Raw genomic sequence first — 18,474 nt, forward strand, 5'->3', positions numbered from 1 at the left:
TTAAGAAACTCAGTAAACCTGGCTGACACCTGACCAGAGGACCAATAAGGGGACAAGATACTTTCAAATCTTGGCGGGGGGAAGTCTTTGTTTGTGCTCTCTGTTTTGGGGGTGTTCGCTCTTGGGACTAAGAGGGACCAGACATCAATCCAGGCTCTCCAAATCTTTCTGAATCAGTCTCTCATGTTTCAAACTTGTAAGTAATAGCCAGGAAAGGCGTGTTAGCCTTATTTTTGTTTTCTCAACTTGTAAATGTTCCTTTTTGCTGAGAGGATTTTACCTCTGTTTGCTATAACTTTGAACCTAAGGCTAGAGGGGGATTCCTCTGGACTATATAAATCTGATTACCCTGTGAAGTATTTTCCATCCTGATTTTACAGAGATAATTTTTACCTTTTTCTTTAATTAAAAGCTTTCTTTTTAAGAACCTGATTAATTTTTTCCTTGTGTTAAGATCCAAGGGGATTGGATCTGGACTCAGCAGGAATTGGTGGGGGAAGGGAGGAGGGATGGTTAAATTCTCCTTGTGTTAAGATCCAAGGGGTTGCATCAGTGTTCACCAAAAACTTGGTGAAAAAGCCTCTTAAAGCTGCCCAGGGAGGGGAAGGTTTTGCGGGGACAGAAAGTGATCCAGACACTGAAATTTCTGGATGATGGCAGTGTTACCAGATCTAAGCTAGTAATTAAGCTTAGAAGTGTCCATGCAGGTCCCCATATCTGTACACTAAAGTTCAAAGTTGGGGAGGAACCTTGACAGCACCTATATAAGAAAAAGCCCCAAATGTCCGGACTGTCCCTATAAAAGCAGGATATCTGGTCACCCTAGTCACAGTACAGCTCCTTGGTGGACCCTACTATTTACTTCTCTACACTATGAAAAGTGACCAGTCATTCATTCATTCATTCAGTTTTCTACCTTTTAATCAGTTACTGATCCATGAGAGGATCTTTCCTCTTAGTGCCGGACTGTTTACTTTGCTGAAGTAACTTGCCCAACTCTTTCTGAAAGTCCAGTACACTATGAGCACTGATCACCCTTGTCCATATGTTGGTTGATGCCCTCAAAGAACTCAGCTTAGTGAGGCATGATTTCAATGCTTAATTTGTGCCAGGGCAGAGCCCTGACACCTCTAGGCTTGGCAGTTCATAGTCCTGGCATCTCTGGGCTTGCTGCATCAGTTATGAATGTCAAAAATTGCTTGCGCCCCAGCACCTCTCATTACAAATTAAGCACTGCATGATTTCCCTTTACAAAAAGCATTATATTAGCTGCTTGTCAAAACTACATAATAGACAGCTTGGCAGACAATGTACCAGGTGTTCAAAGAGCAAATATTTTTCTTTACCTTCCCCACTTATGAAATGCTCAGTAATAAGGAAATTTGTTGGATTGGAAGGTCCATACCACTCTTCTGTTAGACGTAACTAGCCAGAATCACCAAAGGATTTCTAGGACCACATAATCCTTTTAAAAAAATACAGTGTTTGATTGAATAGTCTTGAAATAGTTTATCATCTCCCCCGCCAAAAAACAAAAAATCTACTCCTCACCCTCCAAGCTATTACAATTAGTACTGCAAAAATTAACTCAAAGTATGAAAACTTCTTTGAAATATCCATTGGATTGTCTAGTTATATGCAGAAACCTGTTTAGCCATAGAAATTACATTTGGAAAGTACAGCAACATAAAGTACAATAGCTACTTTTGGAAGATTGGTTTAAATCTCAGTACATTTTAGTATATGAGGAACAGTATCCATTTTTGCATGTTTATAAGAAGTGAACCTCAGAACCACACCTGTTCGAAATTTTCCAGCTACAAGGTTTCCCATCCCCCACCCTCAATCAAAACTGAGATTTTTCAAACAAGTTTTTCAGGAAGTTTCATTTTTAATAAATTTTGATTTTCTAAAAAATAGAAAACCCTCCCCTGCTGTTTCAGAAATTTTGTTTGGAAGGCATGGGGTTTCTCCCCACTTTCTTACTGTTTTATAAATGGAAAATAACTTCCCACATTTTTGAAATTCTCATGAGGAAAAATGTTTTCTGATAGCAACATTTCAAAAAGGGATTTTTACTGTGCAAGATTTTTGGGGAAAAAAAAAAACCTTGGTTTTCCAACTAGCTATACTTGGAACCTTTTAAATTTCACCCATTATCCTGATAGCGTTGGTCTGGAGAGCTACTCAACAACTTCCATTGGCTGCAACTCCCATTCAGCCTGATAGCTGCAAGATTGAGGACAATGAGACTTTCTATTGACTTCAGTTGAAGTAGAAGGATTGAATATACTGACTCCCAACTCCCACAGATTTCAATTGAAATTGCAGGTACTCAGAACCTCAGTGCACCAGGCCTTTAGTGATGTCTACGATATACACTACAGAATTACTTCAGTATAAGTATGTCACTCAAGGGTGTGAATAATAGTTATACCGACCTAGGCGCAGTTGTAGACAGCGCTGTCGGCAGGAGAGCTTCTCGCAAAAGTGGAGTTAATCCAACAGGAGAGCTCTCTTCAGTCGGCTTAGAGCATCTTCACCAAAAGCGCGACAGCAGTGCAGCTGCATGGGTGCACGTTTGTAGTGTAGACTTCAGTTAATCCACCCCCCTACTCTTGTACACTTATGTTATCTAGACACCACCGAAAGCTCCTTCACTGGAGAAAACAGACTGGAAGTTTCATGTGTGGCTTTCTCATAAGGTTTCCTGTACTACCATTTTTCTCATGTTGCTCCTATGCTCCAGGAGTTGGGGTAGATAAAAAAAAAATCAGGTATACAGACAAGCAGACATTGTAAAGAATAAAATTCAGCTATACTTTAGAGCCTCCCAAAAAAAAGATTCAGGTTCACTTTGGGTGGAGCACTTGGGAAAGTTCAAGATAGTTCTTGTCATAGTCACGCTACTTCAGCAATCCCTGCTAATTTATACAAGCCACAAAGTTCAGCTGTGGATCCAAACTTCTCCAAGGTTGATGATGGGCCAGTAGGAGTTTTGGTTCTGCCTATTGTAGAAATAGAGGGCCACCTTTGATGCTCAAGTCCTGATCCTGTCTGGAGCTGAAGTGCCCCAGAGCTCAAGGATCTTGGGTTTCTATTTGAACAGATTTAGACAATGTGCTAAAATTCACAGATAGCCAACAGCAAAACACAATACTGCACAGGCAGCATATGGTAAATCGTAGAGAAGGAGAAAAACATTTTGTCTCTAAGTGCTATTGACTCGGAGGTGAAGCAGTGTTCAAAATGATTGGATCAGTCTCTGTCCTTGTTATTGCCATTAACAACATATGATCATTCATATAGCTCCATATTTTTTGTAACAGTGGCTCACTGTTTCCCAACTTAATATGAAATCTGATTAGACTGTTTCAAACATACAAAAGAAAGAAACACTGATATCAGTCGCGATGCTCTGAGGGATAAGGCAGATCAGATACAGAATGAGTTAGAGGAGAAAGTCACTTAAATGTGCGTGTCACCAAATCTTCGATCACCCAAATGGAAAATTAACCTTGTAGCCAGAAGGAAAGTACAAGAGTAAATTCCCACCAATATCTTCAAACCACCAGCCCACTGACCATCTGAAACAACTACGGCAGCATATTATCTTCACAACCCAGTGAAAAACACTTGAAATGGACTGGCTTTACCAGGAGTTTATGTATTAAATTGTGAATGAATGCTACAGCAGAGATTTGCTGGCATCAAAGAACAGTCTGCAGTAAGCTTCCGTGAACTGAACTAATACTGATTATATAAGAATACAATTCACCTTTAGAACACTAAGGTAATTAGGAAAAGCTCAGCAAAACAGCTAGGGGGATATCACCCAAACAACTCTATCACGTGGCACCCTTGGTGGGGGGAGATAAGCTACTCTGAAAATATGCGTGTTTTCTACTGATCTCTAGGAAAAATTATTCTGCTTTTGCAAATTACATTTGTAGTCAAACATTAGATTTTCAAATGGCATTATGTTTTCAGCACAACAGCAGTAAAAGGGAAACGCAGACACTGTCCTGAATGCTTAACAATACACTGCTGTAGTGCCTGCTTTTATTAAAATCTCATTTCGCTGGGATAGTTCCTTTGAGAGAGAGATGGTGAATAATGCTAAGGAATCACTGAACCAACACCACATAATTATATCACCCCTATTAAATATTCCTGTTTGTGCATTCATGATGTTTTCATGCATTTGACGCATAAAATTTTAGGGTTATAGTAGGCAAAAAGAACCTCGGATGCACTCAAGTTTAAATCAAACACCAGGCATATTAAATGCAGTGAAGGTTCCATAGCCTCTCTCCAACCAAAGCATTACTGCCAAAACTTTATTTTACATCACAGGTTTCAGAACAGCTGCAGGATATCACAAAATGCCTGCGAGCATGAAATTCAGGGCAGTGGCTAGCTCATGGCATAAAGGACAGTTACAGGTTGATGTTAGTTGCATTAGTATCCTAGGAAAATAAGATCTCCCCATCCCCAAAAGAAGTAATGCTAAAAATTTTGAAAGTCATCTGTCTTTGAAACATACTGGCATATTTAGTGACATGAGTATAATGCAAGTTAAAGGCCAGATTCTGATATTGTTAATGATATGGAACATAATGCTTCACTCCATGAGTGGTTCCATCAAAACCAAACGGGACTACTGTCAGAGTCAGGAGCAGTAATGGGGTCATAAATTGGTCCCTAAATCCAAGAACCTTAGTTGTGCGTGCTTTTTCCTCCCCTTCCCATTTCTTTCTCCTGCTCTCTGCAGTCTTCCCTTTCATTTTACATCAAAAGCATTCTCTTTTTTCCCCATTCTCTTTCCTCATTTTCTATCATCTTCTTTGCCCTCTGAAAATGCCCTCCATGGGGCCTATGTCACACATTTCCCTCTGCTGGGTGGACTCAAGACTGCTAAATGGTGCTCAGTAACACTGGCCAGGTCCTTACAGTGCAAGGGGAGAGCTACACTCCAGCAACCTTGGTGAAAATTTGGTTCCAGAACCAATCCAAACACTGAGACTGGCCCTATCACTTTAATGGGCCAAACCAAAACCCCAGTTTTAACAGTCTGCCCTGAGGTGAACATGGCTACCAGTCTTTGCAGGCCACAGAGATTTAAAGGGGCCATACACAGAAAGAAGGACATAACAGTTATGTAGTTAAATATGCCACAGATCCAGACTTTTTAGCTCAAGCCCAGTCATAATAATGTAATACGCTAGCACATTAAACTGTGAATTTGGTTTCAAGATCAAGGACACATAACCTAGCTTTCATAATGTCATCCTTGTAATCTGAGACGCTTACACTAGCAGATAACGAATGAGGGGACATGCTAACTGAGCAGGTCTATTGCGAAGAGCTTCATGCTTCTCAACACCAATAAAGGCTATGGCTAGTTAGAAATGCACTCACTGTAGTAATTGACTTTGCATAGTGTACATGGACTAAGAACAGATTTAAAGCTTCATGTTCCTAGATTTTACAGAGTAAGGCCACGTTTCAAGTTAATTTCAGTTCCTTTCGAGTTTCATATGAGCTTATGGGAGGAAGGGGAATAAAGGCAAATTTGGAGCCCCTTGCCCGGTGAAGTGATGCTCTATAGAAGAGATATAACTTATTACTCAGACATGCTGCAGCTAAAATCATGGACCAAAGCTTAGGTGGAAATTTAGAGTCCTGGTCCCATTTCTAGTGTTATAACCATCATAATTATTACATGGCTTGTGGAAATATTTGTTGGTCACAGGTACTGTAAAAAGTAGGAACTTTGTGTACACATTGCAGCTAGCCACTGAATTATTCCAGACTGTCAGGTTCTGCTTCCAGAAAGGAGAACTACCTCTATGCTCCCAGGGCAATCATTCAGGTTCCTGGCAGCAAATTAAGGTGATACACATGGGACTCTCTGCGTTTGAACTAAGGGCACATGAATCAGCTTCCTTTGTTATTGGGTGGATTCATAAGATTATTTATTTCATAATATGTTGCATAAACCCTGGAGATGGGGCCAATATGGGATAAAATATCCTCTTTTATTAACTGTTGGGAAATTCAAGTTCTGATCCAGCACCAGCTCTGAAATCGGCAAAGAATTATTTGACTTGTACAAGTACCTTTAAGCAGAGGATCTCAAGTCATTTTGCAAGTATTAATAATTTATCCATCCCTGCTACATCCCTATGAGACAGGGAAATATTATCCCTATCTTATAAATGGGGTAACTGAGGCAGGGGGAGATTAAGTGACTTGCCCAAAGTCAAACTGGAGGCAGCTGAAAGAACTAGGACTATATCCAGGTCTCCTGGCTTCCACCACATGACTAAGTCCAGGAATCAGGACTGACAATATAATTGCCTTTAATGCTTCCATTGAAATTTTTCATTAAACACAATTTAAAAAAAAAAAGCAGCAGCATTTTTGTGAAAAATTCCATATAAAAAAAGGCCAAATTTAGAGGAAAATATAAGTGCTAGAAAAATTTGTACCATCAGCTCTAGCAATAATACTGGCCCGCCTACTAGGCAGTGGCATGATAAGGGTTTGTACAATGCTTTATATAGGTCAGATGCTCTTTTTGATACTAGAATATTATCCTGGCATAGTGTAGCAGGCATGCTTTCTTCTGCATCAGAACCCCTGGGAGATAGCAAAGCTCCCAGAGCATCCCTCAGAGCAGCAAAAGCTCCACACCACAGGCTTGGGTGGGAATGGGTGAATGGGGCACTGGCCTCGGACTTGGGAGAACTAGATTATTTTCCTAGCTCAGCTCATTCATGCTGGAACTAGGGGTGCTGCCATAACCCCTAGCTTGAAGTGGTTTCCTTCATATACAGGGTTTCCAGTTTGGTTCAATGGTTCTCAACACCCCCACTATACAAATTGTTCCAGCACCTCTGGCTCAGCTACTGACCTGCTGCATAACTTGGGTAAACCATCATCTCTACACCTCTGTTTTCCCTCTCCTTTTGTGTGTCTTCTCTGAAACCAACAGTCCTTTGGGACAGGGACTGTCTTAGGCCTTGTCTACAGAGAAAAGATTTTTCAATATAAACTGAGGTGTAAATTTAAACCAATATAATTACACTGGTATAATCCCCTGTGTAGACACTTACACTGATGCAACTTTTTTAGCGGTATAATTATACTGCTAAAGCTTTCCCATATGGACAAGAGCGCACTATGTCTTTATATGGAGACAACACAATCAGGCTCTGAACTCAGTTGAAACTTTTAAGTGCAAACAACACAAATAGCAATAATGGCCATCTGGCATGTAAATAGTGGCTTGATTTTGGCATAGTCATGTGACTACAATTGTTGAAGTCCATAGGTAGAACCTGTTACGTTGCACTCCATAATGTTTTATGGAAATATGCTTATGAGTGTAAATATAATGTAATTGGTCTATGCTTTCCAGGTCTCGTGTAAGGTATCATTACAAAGTTTATAATCTACCAAGTCTGTTCATCCTATTTGTATGTATATCATTCTTGTAGCTAAGACTAGGAATATGAAGTATAACTCTGAGGTCCTATTGTAATTATGCAAAGTGTGGGCCATTAATGGTGGCTTAGAATCTTGATGGCTCCCATCAACTAGGACAATTGGCTGTAAATGCATTTATTTACCTGCAAGCCTTTCTGTGTACCTGACCTGGGTAATGAAGAATGAGGTCTCAGCGGATATGTGACCAGGTCACATGATACTGGAATCTATCTTCAGCCTGGTGCTTTTCCATTTAGAAGGAGGGGTGGGGACCCAGAGAGACAAAAGATCCCTGCCTTGTGTCAAAGATATAAAAAGGGGGTGGAACAGAACAAAGGGGGCTGCGGTCATGAAAACACCCCTGCTTTCCACCTAAGATGTCTGCTGGAATTAAACAAATATTGTACCGGGGAAAGGACTGTGCCCAAACTAGGAAGGAGTCTAGTCTGTGAAAGAAGCTTATTGGAATATCTGTAATGGTGAGATATTACCTATATCAGTTTCTTAATGTATTAGGCTTAGACTTGCATGTTTTTGCTTTATTTTGCATACTTTGTTCTGTCTTATTACTTGAAATCACTTAAATCCTACTTTTTATACTTAATATAATCACTTTTGTTTATTAATTAACACAGAGTAAGTGATTAATACTTGGGGGAGCAAACAGCTGTGCATCTCTCTCTATCAGTGTTATAGAGGGCAGACAATTTATGAGTTTACCCTATATAAGCTTTATAAGAGTAAAACAGATTTATTTGGGGGGTTGGATCCCATTGGGAGCTGGGTGTCTGGAGGCAGGGAACCTGCAGAGCTGTTTTCACTTAAAGCCTGCAGCTTTGTGGGGGTGGCCTGGGCCCTGGGAGCATGTCTGGCTCAACTAGGCAGGGTTCCGGAGTCTCAGGCTGGCAGGGAAAATGGGCTCTGAGGTAACTTCAGTACATCAGATGACAGTCCCAAGGGTCTCTCTGTGACCGAACCCATTACAGGGCCCTATCAAATTTATTGACATGAAAAAAGCATCACGGACTGTGTGCGCTTTTACCCAATATGATACAGATTTCACAAATGTTTCCCAAACTGGTGGTCCTGACCTAAAAGGGAGTTGCAGGGGAGTTACAAGGTTATTTTAGGGAGTTGCAGTATTGCAACCTTACTTCTGTGCTGCCTTCAGAGCTGGGCGGCCAGAGACTGGTGGCTGTTGGCCAGGTGCCCAACTCTGAAGGCAGCACCCCAGCAGAAATAAGGGGTGGCAATACCATACCATACCACCCTTACTTCTGCGCTGCTGCCTTCAGAGCTGGGCAGCCAGAGTGTGGCAGCTGCTGGCCAAGGGCCTAACTCTCAAGGCAGCAGCACAGAAGTAAGGGTGGCAATACCATACCAGCCCATCCTTACTTCGGCGCTGCTGCTGCTGGTGGTGGCTCTGACTTCAGAGCTGGGCTCCCGGCCAGCAGCCTCTGCTCTCTAGCTGCCCAACTCTGAAGGCAGCAACACCACCAGCAGCAGCGCAGAAATAAGGGTAGCAGTACCATGACACCCCCACACACACACACATACACACACAAAAATTCCTTTTGGGGTCAGGACTCCTACAATTACAACACTGAAATTTCAGATTTAAATAGCTGAACTCATGAAATTTACGATTTTTAAAATCCTATGACTGTGAAATTGACCAAAATGGACCGTGAATTTGGTAGGGCCCTACTAATAAATGTGTCTGGGATTTTCAAAGGGAGTCCTACCCATTTAACGTCAATGATATTTGAGTGCCCATCTCCCTTTAGATTACCTCTATAATTCATTGGGAAGTCACCCGCTGTTCAGAAGTCCCTGATTATCTCAAGCAACATCTGCATACTAAGAGACCTTCAGACTTATTTTTCACCTCCCTTTTTAAAATCCTTTCATTTTATTGATCGAAATGTTTAAACTGTCCTTGTTAATACTCCAACTAGGCCAAGTTTATTCCTGGTTCAACTCCACTGGAATTATGTCAGGAATGAATTTGCTTCATTGTTTCCAATTACTTATTTGATTACTCAGACATTTCCTATAGTGCATTCCTTACTCTGAGGTAAAAATCATATCTTGCTCCCTCTCCCCACTATACACATTACTCTGTTATTCACTTCACTTCTTTTATTAAAGTGATTTTGCTGCCGCTCATCTATTTTATGACTCCATTACACTGCTATTTGACCTGACCTGATGTAGCAAAGGAAAATGACTGTGAAGCATCTTATAGAGAATATAGTGGTACAATTAATGTCTGTACAGTGTTATGCTTATGTATCAGTAATTCATTTATGAGCCCTTCGCACTATTTCTCTGCATGTCCTTCACAGTAATTTCCACTTACCCATCATAATGGTGCTGGCCGATGGCTCTAGTTTTAAAGGACTGCCAGCATTTCCATGGTTTCCCGGTTGTAATAGGTGGGCCACTTCCATACCCTTCAGCTGTGCCTATTCTGCTGTCTATAGTCCAAAAATGCACTGGTTTCCCTATGCCTACTGTCCAGCCTGTACCAAGCTCTCTAATTCCCACTAGCAAGTAAAAACTGTGGGTTTTTTGTTTGTCTTAAATCTTCCAGTATCTAGGACTGAAATCACTTATTTAACTGTGTAACCCATAGAATTGTCTACGCCCAAGTATCTAGCTGGCCCTACTTCCATTGCACGTAGGCTTTCAGTAGATTACAGTTGTAGCCGTGGATGGGATGGGATGGGATGGAATGGGATGGAAGGAACACAGTTAGTTTGATCGAGCTGTGGGGGGGAGAACAAATGAGCATAAAATGTCCACAGTTTGACACAGCGAAGGACACTCTTTGCTTGGGGATATTGATGTTGAGCATATCGATTCTGAAGCAATTAACACACTGTTCTCTGATTTATTTACCCTTTTTTCCAATTTATGTTCAGCCAATGACACTCTTAAATCGGAGGGCTACATTTGTTTTGTGTGGCGGAGTGGAGAAGCATTTCAAAGAGGATAAATATTAACCCCTTTCTGTTTATCATGTAGGCAGGGCTGCTTAGTTAACAAATATACAATAGACCAGCTCAACTTTTTGCAGGAAGAAGAACTGGATTTTAAAGGCAATAAGATGTTGCACCTAAAGTATGAAATTCAGCCTTGACCAGAGAGCCCATCCAGGGGCTCCTATTCAGTACATGAGGATGAATTTCATTCTTAGAATTCAAATGGTTCTTAAATAGTCTTGGGCTGACTTCTCAAGGGGAATTTCACCCTGTGAGGATAAACGAGGCCTCATCTTGTTTAGAGTCTGTTTTCTGACAGAACTACACTGTAAAACTGTACTGGGTGTCGGTTAGTGTGCAACGTTTCTCAGGATATTGGACCTGATCCAAAGCCCATTGGAGTCAAAGGGATTTTGTTTGATCAGGCCCACAAAGAGCAATTACATCCTTTTGGCCAGAATTGCCTTTATTTTCTATTAATAGACAAGCAGAACAAGACTACGGTCGCTCTTAGCAAGCACTCTGTGCGCATCACCTCTATAGCAGGCCGCATCTGAAAACAAAATGGCAGCACCACCATCTGCAGGAAAGGAGACCTGTCATCAGTGGAAGGTTCAGTACACAGACAGCAAATTATGACAGATGAAGCCGCATACTTAGACTACATTAATATTGCTCTTTTTCCTGGCTATGGCTCTGGGAAGAAAACAGGAGGCCTAAAGCCAGCACCTTCCTGCTCTAGTAACTTACTGTCCACAATCTACCTGTCGTAAATAGAACTTACAATTTGATTTTGGTTCCAGGGACACTACTCCCAACATGCTCTTCCCAGGTAGGCTCAGATGCAAGTTTCTCCCAGCCCTTGGTGTCAGTCTGCAACAGAACATGAACAGACAAACTACAATAGACTCCTCTTATCCTTGGACTCTTCTTCACCTCGGAGCCAAAGACAGAGCAAGAGCATTCTAGCGTATGGAAAAAATAAAAGGATGGGAGAGGAGGGTGGAGGACTGGAGCAATAAATCACACTGCCCAGTATCTACTCCATTCCCTGCTTAAATACTGAAAGGATTTAATTAAATTAAGACTTGCCAACTAAGCATAGGATACAAAATGGGCACTCAAATGCTGATTCATAGTGATAGCTCTCTAACGGAAAGCTAGAGTGATCTTCTATAATAAAAAGAATAAATTCTAACTGAAGGATATAAGTATTTAAAATGTTTTTATTCAATGCCAGTCACTCTTATCTCCAGAAATTGTGAATGGTGTTAATGGCAGCTATCAATTGACATTTTCTGAAGATTGTCTAGCAGAGGTTTAGGTGAACACTTATGAATTAACCAAAGTAATTGTTGATGGAGCTCTTCGTACAACAGTGAAAGCCTCCTGCCTTGCCCAAACAAATGACTTAGCATGTCAGTCATTGTGCCTCTGTGTTGGAAGGAAAAGGGAGGTATATTAATTTGATGCTCTTTCCGGGGAGAAGTAGTATTTGATTACAGAGAGTTAGACACTAAGTACTCAGAATGAAAGCCTTCATCATACACATAAAGTCATTGTGTTGGGAAAAAATACAGCAGCGTGGATGATATGTTCTTTTTTAAAAAGATGGCACCGTATTTCATTTCACTTAGCACCCCCTAGAGAAGTTCCCTCTGGGTTTTCAAAAGCTGTTAGTGTCTGTTTCTGTCTCATTGATAAAGAAATAGAAACTGTTCCTGATGGAGCAAGCCAGCCTCATATTATCAGGGTCACCTTTCCCATCTTGTTTCTTGAAAATACAGAGCAATGGAAGTGAAAACTAATGTCTAGCTCTAGTTGTGGAAGTGCTGTGCAAGCTTTCCACATGTATGTGATGCTACTACTCAATACACTTAGTTTTTAATCTGCACTATACCTTTGAGTCTAACTAGCGTGAGTAGAGACTGCTATCCATAGCGATCTGTGTAGGGGGTGGCTTTGTGATTAATGTAGATTGTGGACTAGGATGAGAGCACCAAACTCATTTTTCATTTGGAATTCGTTATTCCCTGTGACCACTGCTAGGATTCAATCCCAGGGCCTTGCAGGCAGGAAGGTCCAGTAGTGCACAAATCTCCAGGTCCACACTAGGTGTGTAGCTTCTGAGAACACACACACTTTCACCCATCCATTCAATCATACCTTAACCCTCTCTCTCTTTCCCCACTAGAACAAAGGATGGTAATGGTGGAGACCTGGACATTGTGGGGGCCAAGTACCCTATTATTTCTCCTTGCTATAACTTACTTACCATTCACTGAACTCTTGTATGCCTTGGGCCATGAATAATCTGTAGCAAGTGACAGTGAATGCTAGCAGGGAAACTTTCTTGAGGACTGAACCTATTGGTCCAACTCTTTCCATTCCACACAGTAAGAGAAGGTCCAGACTCCCTCTGACAATCCTGCCATGCCACCTAGAAGTAGAGTTCCTGGGTACAGGACTGCAGTCCTTAAGATTTTGAATGGGTCATCAAGGTAGGGGGACATGAAAGACACGAGTAACACGCAGAGAGAGAGAGAGAGAGAGAGAGAGAGAGCGCGCAAAGGGTTCTGCTTGAAGTGGCAGAAGTCACTGGCTGGAGAGAGTCGGGGTGGGCAAGGATAATGAGGGAGATGGGGCAGACTTGGAACATTTTGCTAATCCACAGAATGGAACCTCTGCACCTTCTAAAGTTCACCCATTACTACGGTCTGTTTCTGCAAAATGCCAAGCACCTTCATTGCTGGGTGCCCTCAACTCTTGGCACAATCAACAGGCACTGAGATCTGGCAAGATGGGCTCAGAGTCTAGGCTTTAAATGAAAATGTCTATTTTGACCCCTTGTGACATAGCAAGGTACAATCCAGACTAAGGAGTAGCTGTGTCACCTCTGCCCTGTAACCTGGGGTGCCCTTTACCATGTTGCTGTAGCCTCCAGCCTGAACTGCTTCCCAAAATCCCCCCAGCATGTAAGTCACTCCCAGCTCTGTGTGGTGTGCTGTAGCCAGCTATGCCTTGGCTCTTACCAAACTTTAAAAGTACCATAGTGTGACCCCAACACACTCCCAGTCCCAGATTCCCTACTAGAAATGACTGCCCAGCCCTCTCCTAGACAGTACGACTATAGTGAGTCTGTTATTCCTTTAAGGGAATAAAACACACACAACTTGCTACCTCAAATGGAGTTATCCAGACACTTCAATTTGAACATACCGGATTAAATAGAATAAAACAAGCTTATTAACCAGAAAGACTTTAAGCAAGTACAAGTAGTGAGGCTAAAAAGTCAGAAACGGTTACAAGAAAAATGAAGACAACATGCTTATTGAGGCCTAATTTAGCAAACCACATGAGTAGGGCCCTACCAAATTAATGGTCCATTTCGGTCAATTTCACAGTCATAGGATTTTAAAAATAGCAAATTTCATGAGTTCAGCTATTTAAATCTGAAATGTCACCATGTTGTAATTGTAGGGGTTCTGACCCAAAAAGGAGTTGGGGGGGTCACAAGGTTATTGTAGGGGGGGTTGTGGTACTGTTACCCTCACTTCTGCGCTGCTGCAGGTGGCGGCACTGCCTTCAGAGCTGGGTGGCCAAAGATCAGCAGCTGCTGGCCAGGAGCCCAGCTCTGAAGGCAGAGCTGCTACCAGGTTCAGCACAGAAGTAAGGGTGGCATGATATGGTATTGCCACCCTTATTTCTGTGCTGTTGCTGGCAGGGCACTGCCGTCAGAGCTGGGTACTCAGCCAACAGCCACCACTCACTGGCCACCCAGGCAGTGCAGAAGTAAGGGTGGCAATGCCAGGACCCCCACCTCCAAATAACCTGGTGACCCCCCCCCCTGCAGCTCCCTTTTGTGTCAGGACCCCTAATTTAAGACACTCTGGTCTCCCCCATGAAATTGGTATAGTGCAGGGTAAAGTACACAAAAGATCAGATTTCACAGGGGAAGACCAGATTTCATGGCCTGTGACACTTTTTCATGGCTATGAATTTGCTAGGGCCTAAGGTGACCAGAGAGCAAGTGTGAAAAATTGAGACGAGGGGTTGGGGGTAATAGGAGCCTATACAAGGAAAAGAACCAAAAATTGGGACTGTCCTATAAAATCAGGACATCTGGTCACCCTAATTGGGCCCTACTTATTAGATATATACGCGGGAGGGATGTCAGCGTTCTAGTCTGACCCAGTATGCCCCCTTGTGGGCAGGCAGAGTGTTGCCAATGAGCCCTTTGTTGGTTTTCCCCTCCCCAGGGTATCAAGTCCAAACATCTAGTTAAGTAACAAGAAGCACCTCCTTAGAAAGTCCTGTTTATTAATAGAAAAGCTAATGCAGAACATCAATACTCTCATCCCAGCTTCCCAGCAGGTTGACTAGGTCATTCTTAGTCCACATGCTCCACCTGAATCCAGTGTTCACCTCTACCCAGACCGTTCCTCCAGGGTTCTCTTTGTTCCCATCTCTGCCCCCGATGTTAGGCCTCTTACCCCTATAGAAGTAACGTCCTTCTCCAGAGTCCGGGGCCCAGGGAGGTCTGTCCATTGCAACTCCTCTCCAGGGACAGCAGGTGATCCTGACCAGGCTGGGGTTCTGGCTAGTGACTGGGGGATCCCTGGCTGAGACTAGGTCCTCTTGAATGCCTGCTGGCTGCAGGCCTCTGCCTAGGAGGCTTCCCTCTGCAGGAGTTCCTCTTACATGCTTCCTGTCATGGCAGGTTCCCTAGAGAGCTCACAGTCTAGGCTCCCTGTCAGTTCTGGCTCAGTCTTCTCCTGAAGGCTAAGCTCCCCTCCACAGGAGCCTCCTATCTCCCTTTGTAGTTCCCTGTAACTGAGCTTGGGTACCTTTATAAGGTTCAGGTGCTTGTTTATTAATTAACCACTTGGCGCCATCACTCCCTCCCAGATGGGGCCTTCATAAGCAGTTACAGGGAGACTGGGCCCTATCTCTCCATGAAGAGCAGCTGCCCCATGACAAGGGGGAGGTGCTTCTAAACCTAGAAAAAACTGTCTACAAGGTTCCTGAACATTTAGTGAGAAGAGACTCCAGTAATATTTCCATCACTTCCTGCTTCTGCCCAAGCTGAAAATGCCATAGGAGCAGGAGTCGAGTGCTGCTTTGGTGCTAGAAACAGGAAGGGTAGTGAAAAGTAAGAGTGGGGAAATACAAGCTGGGAACTGCTTAGAGATTCAGACAAGTGCTGTGAATGTGAATTACTTAAAGGTTTGGATGACAAATGCTGCAGAAAGTAAACCCTAAGGCTCAGATCCTTAGGTGGTATTTAGGCTCCTAACCCCCACTTATTTTAGCTGGAGCTAGGTGCCTAAATACCATTGAGCATCTGGGCCTATAAGCTAGATTGTTACTTGTTGCACACGAGGAACAAGAATTCCTTTTGCACTCCTATGTAGGCTACCCTTACTGGCTATCTGTGGGCAAAGAATGGGGGAAGCCTTGGCTTCTCCTTCCCCCTCCTTTCTGGATGGCCAATACAGCTGAGCTGGCATAAAGGGCAGTAATTTACTACTGCCTAGGCCAGCAGTCAAAAGAAGCAGGGGAGGAATTTTGACTGAGGAAAAGTGCCTTCCCCCGTTACTCCTGGAATGGTACAACTTCTGTATCAGCCTTGCGCAAGGCTATGGGAAGGTGTAATCTAGTACTAAGTGTTGTTACTTAATTATATACTATTTTTTCTATTCTATTTCCCTCTCCCAGAGTTCTTCAGGATTTGGGGGGAAAATTAACACAAATCCTGATGTCCTGGTGAAACATTGGAGCTTAAGCCACCACCATCCACCATTTTGCAGGTTACTACAGTAAACTGGAACTGTCTGGCTGCATAGTTGATATTTCCATCCCAGAAAAAAAAATCTAGTTACAGAATATTTCACATTTTGTTACAGCATAAACTGTGCCTCCTCTGGTCTAAGCCAGGGGCATATTACAGAACAGCTAGTTCCATTTGTCTACCCCATTCTTCATTTCCCTTTAACTTCAGGAGTACAATCAGAAATACTTGCTGTCAGATTTGCTTCCTCCACTCTTCATGAACAAACTTACAGAGACAAAGGTCTGACCTATTTGAGAAGTGTCTCATGAGTCAGTTCTCTTTATTAGCAGTAAGTTTCATTTTGAATCGCTCCCACAATTTCCATTATCATAGATGAAAGGATGTTAAAATTGCCTTATTTCCCAAACTCATGCAAAAGCCCTTGCTTTTACACTATCAGAAATAGACTTTTTTCAAAGTCTGCAGCTGAAGGGTCTGTCTGACAATACATGAGTGGGCACAGTGTGGTGGACTGAAGTACACAGCAGGGAAATGGAGAATTTCACTCCTCATGCCTTAAGAAAAACCTAGAGCACTGTGTACCAGGATAGCCCCAGCTGATGATAAAGGTGCAACAGAGGCACGGTCATGCCATCAGGGTCAGCCATGAGCCAGTCCAAAACACTTAGCTATGTTTGAAAGCAGAAGAATGGGGTGTCTTTGATAAGGTCCTTAGTGGTTTTGTTTTGCTTGTAAGTGATAAGACAGTAATCCGCCTGTCAAAGTTACACACAGTTCAAAGGAACCCTGGAGAAGACCAAGGTCATATCAGCATAAAGGTCAATTCAGACGAAAAAATATTCTCAATATAGCAGAGGACAGCTTTTCACTCTAGGGGTTCAGTTTCTTTTGTTCACCCAAACTTTCTAGGATTCTTTTGTCCAAACACTAACCAAACCTGAAGCAACTGAGTTTTCAAAATACATGCTGATATCACTAAAGAATAGAAGACAGCTTGGAAATCTCAAGGTTTTTCCAAAAACAACCGGGTCTGGAGCTGTGTCCTGGTCAGAGACATAAAAGACAAACAGAGCTCTCTGCAAGCAGGTTCAAAGTGATTCACAGACATTGATCATTCAGGAAAAAAAAAGTTGTTTGCAGTGTTGCATGTATCCTGGGAACAAAATGGCTACAACTATACATACAAAGTAAAGGGATTTAAACTAGCTTGTTTCCCCTCAAGAAAGATCTTGGTTTCATCATGGATAGCTCTCTGAAGATATCCGCTGAACATGCAGCAGCAGTCAAAAAAGCGAACAATGTTAGGAACCATTAGGAAAGGGATAGATATATTTTCTCTTGTCACTATATAAATCCATGGATCATGAAAATGGACCCATCTTGTTCATAGAGTTTACTGGAACCTTGATAATTGAATTAAGGAATCACAGATGTTCCCTTCACTCACTATTCCTTTATATATGGAGGATCCACTAGCTGCGAGCTAGCTAGTGAAGTAGAGTTGCTGTCAAAGGTCTCACCCCCACTTGGAACTGTTGGGCTCCAATGTGGGGACCTGACTTGGTTTCCCTCTAAACTAAAATCCTAGTTTAGATCTAGTAAGCTGCCACCACTCAATCATTAAATGTGGATTGAGACACAGTCCTTCCCCAAAATCCTAGGGGATTCCAAGAGCCCCAAATCCATGGAGTTCTTACACCCAGGAAAAACAAACCATTCCCCCTGCTTCCTCCCCCCTCCCTTTTCCTAGGAGAGACACCGGGATCTACTACAGAGGGATACCTCCCCCTTCTCTTTCCCTGAGAATCCACCCAAGGAAAGACCAACAAGTCCTTAATAGAAAAGAAATGAATTTATTAAAGACTAAAAGAAAATACAGAATCTCTATGAGCCCAAGCTGGACACTCATAGGGAATAACCTTATCAATCTCTGGAGAGAATCCCCCCTCCCCCTTTCTCAGTAAAAAGCAATATCAGCAAACAGGAATAAAGCATTTCCTTTAGCAAACACACAATTGCAAATATAGAAATCAAATCATAAGACTAATTCGCCTTTCTAATTAATACTCACTATTAATTAGTTGAAACTACTCCAGAAGAACTTGGAGACATGACTGTCTCTGTTAGATTCAAAAAGAGAGCTAACCAAGAACACAGACAAAGGCTTCCCTCCACAGAGATTTGAAATTATCTCATCTC

General features: G+C 42.4%; 1 long non-coding RNA gene across 1 annotated transcript; it reads right to left on the reverse strand.

Moving 5' to 3' along the window:
- Positions 1–10,405: 10,405 nt before the first annotated feature.
- Positions 10,406–15,285, reverse strand: LOC120400002. The gene is made up of 3 exons (XR_005595454.1): positions 14,975–15,285; positions 11,266–11,354; positions 10,406–11,061 (listed from the first exon to the last, which is right to left on the reverse strand). It is a non-coding gene; the product is annotated as an uncharacterized LOC120400002 (long non-coding RNA).
- Between the last annotated feature and the right edge of the window lie 3,189 nt (positions 15,286–18,474).

The sequence above is a fragment of the Mauremys reevesii genome, linkage group 3 (assembly GCF_016161935.1).
Source record: "Mauremys reevesii isolate NIE-2019 linkage group 3, ASM1616193v1, whole genome shotgun sequence".
In the NCBI taxonomy this organism is placed as follows: domain Eukaryota; kingdom Metazoa; phylum Chordata; order Testudines; family Geoemydidae; genus Mauremys; species Mauremys reevesii.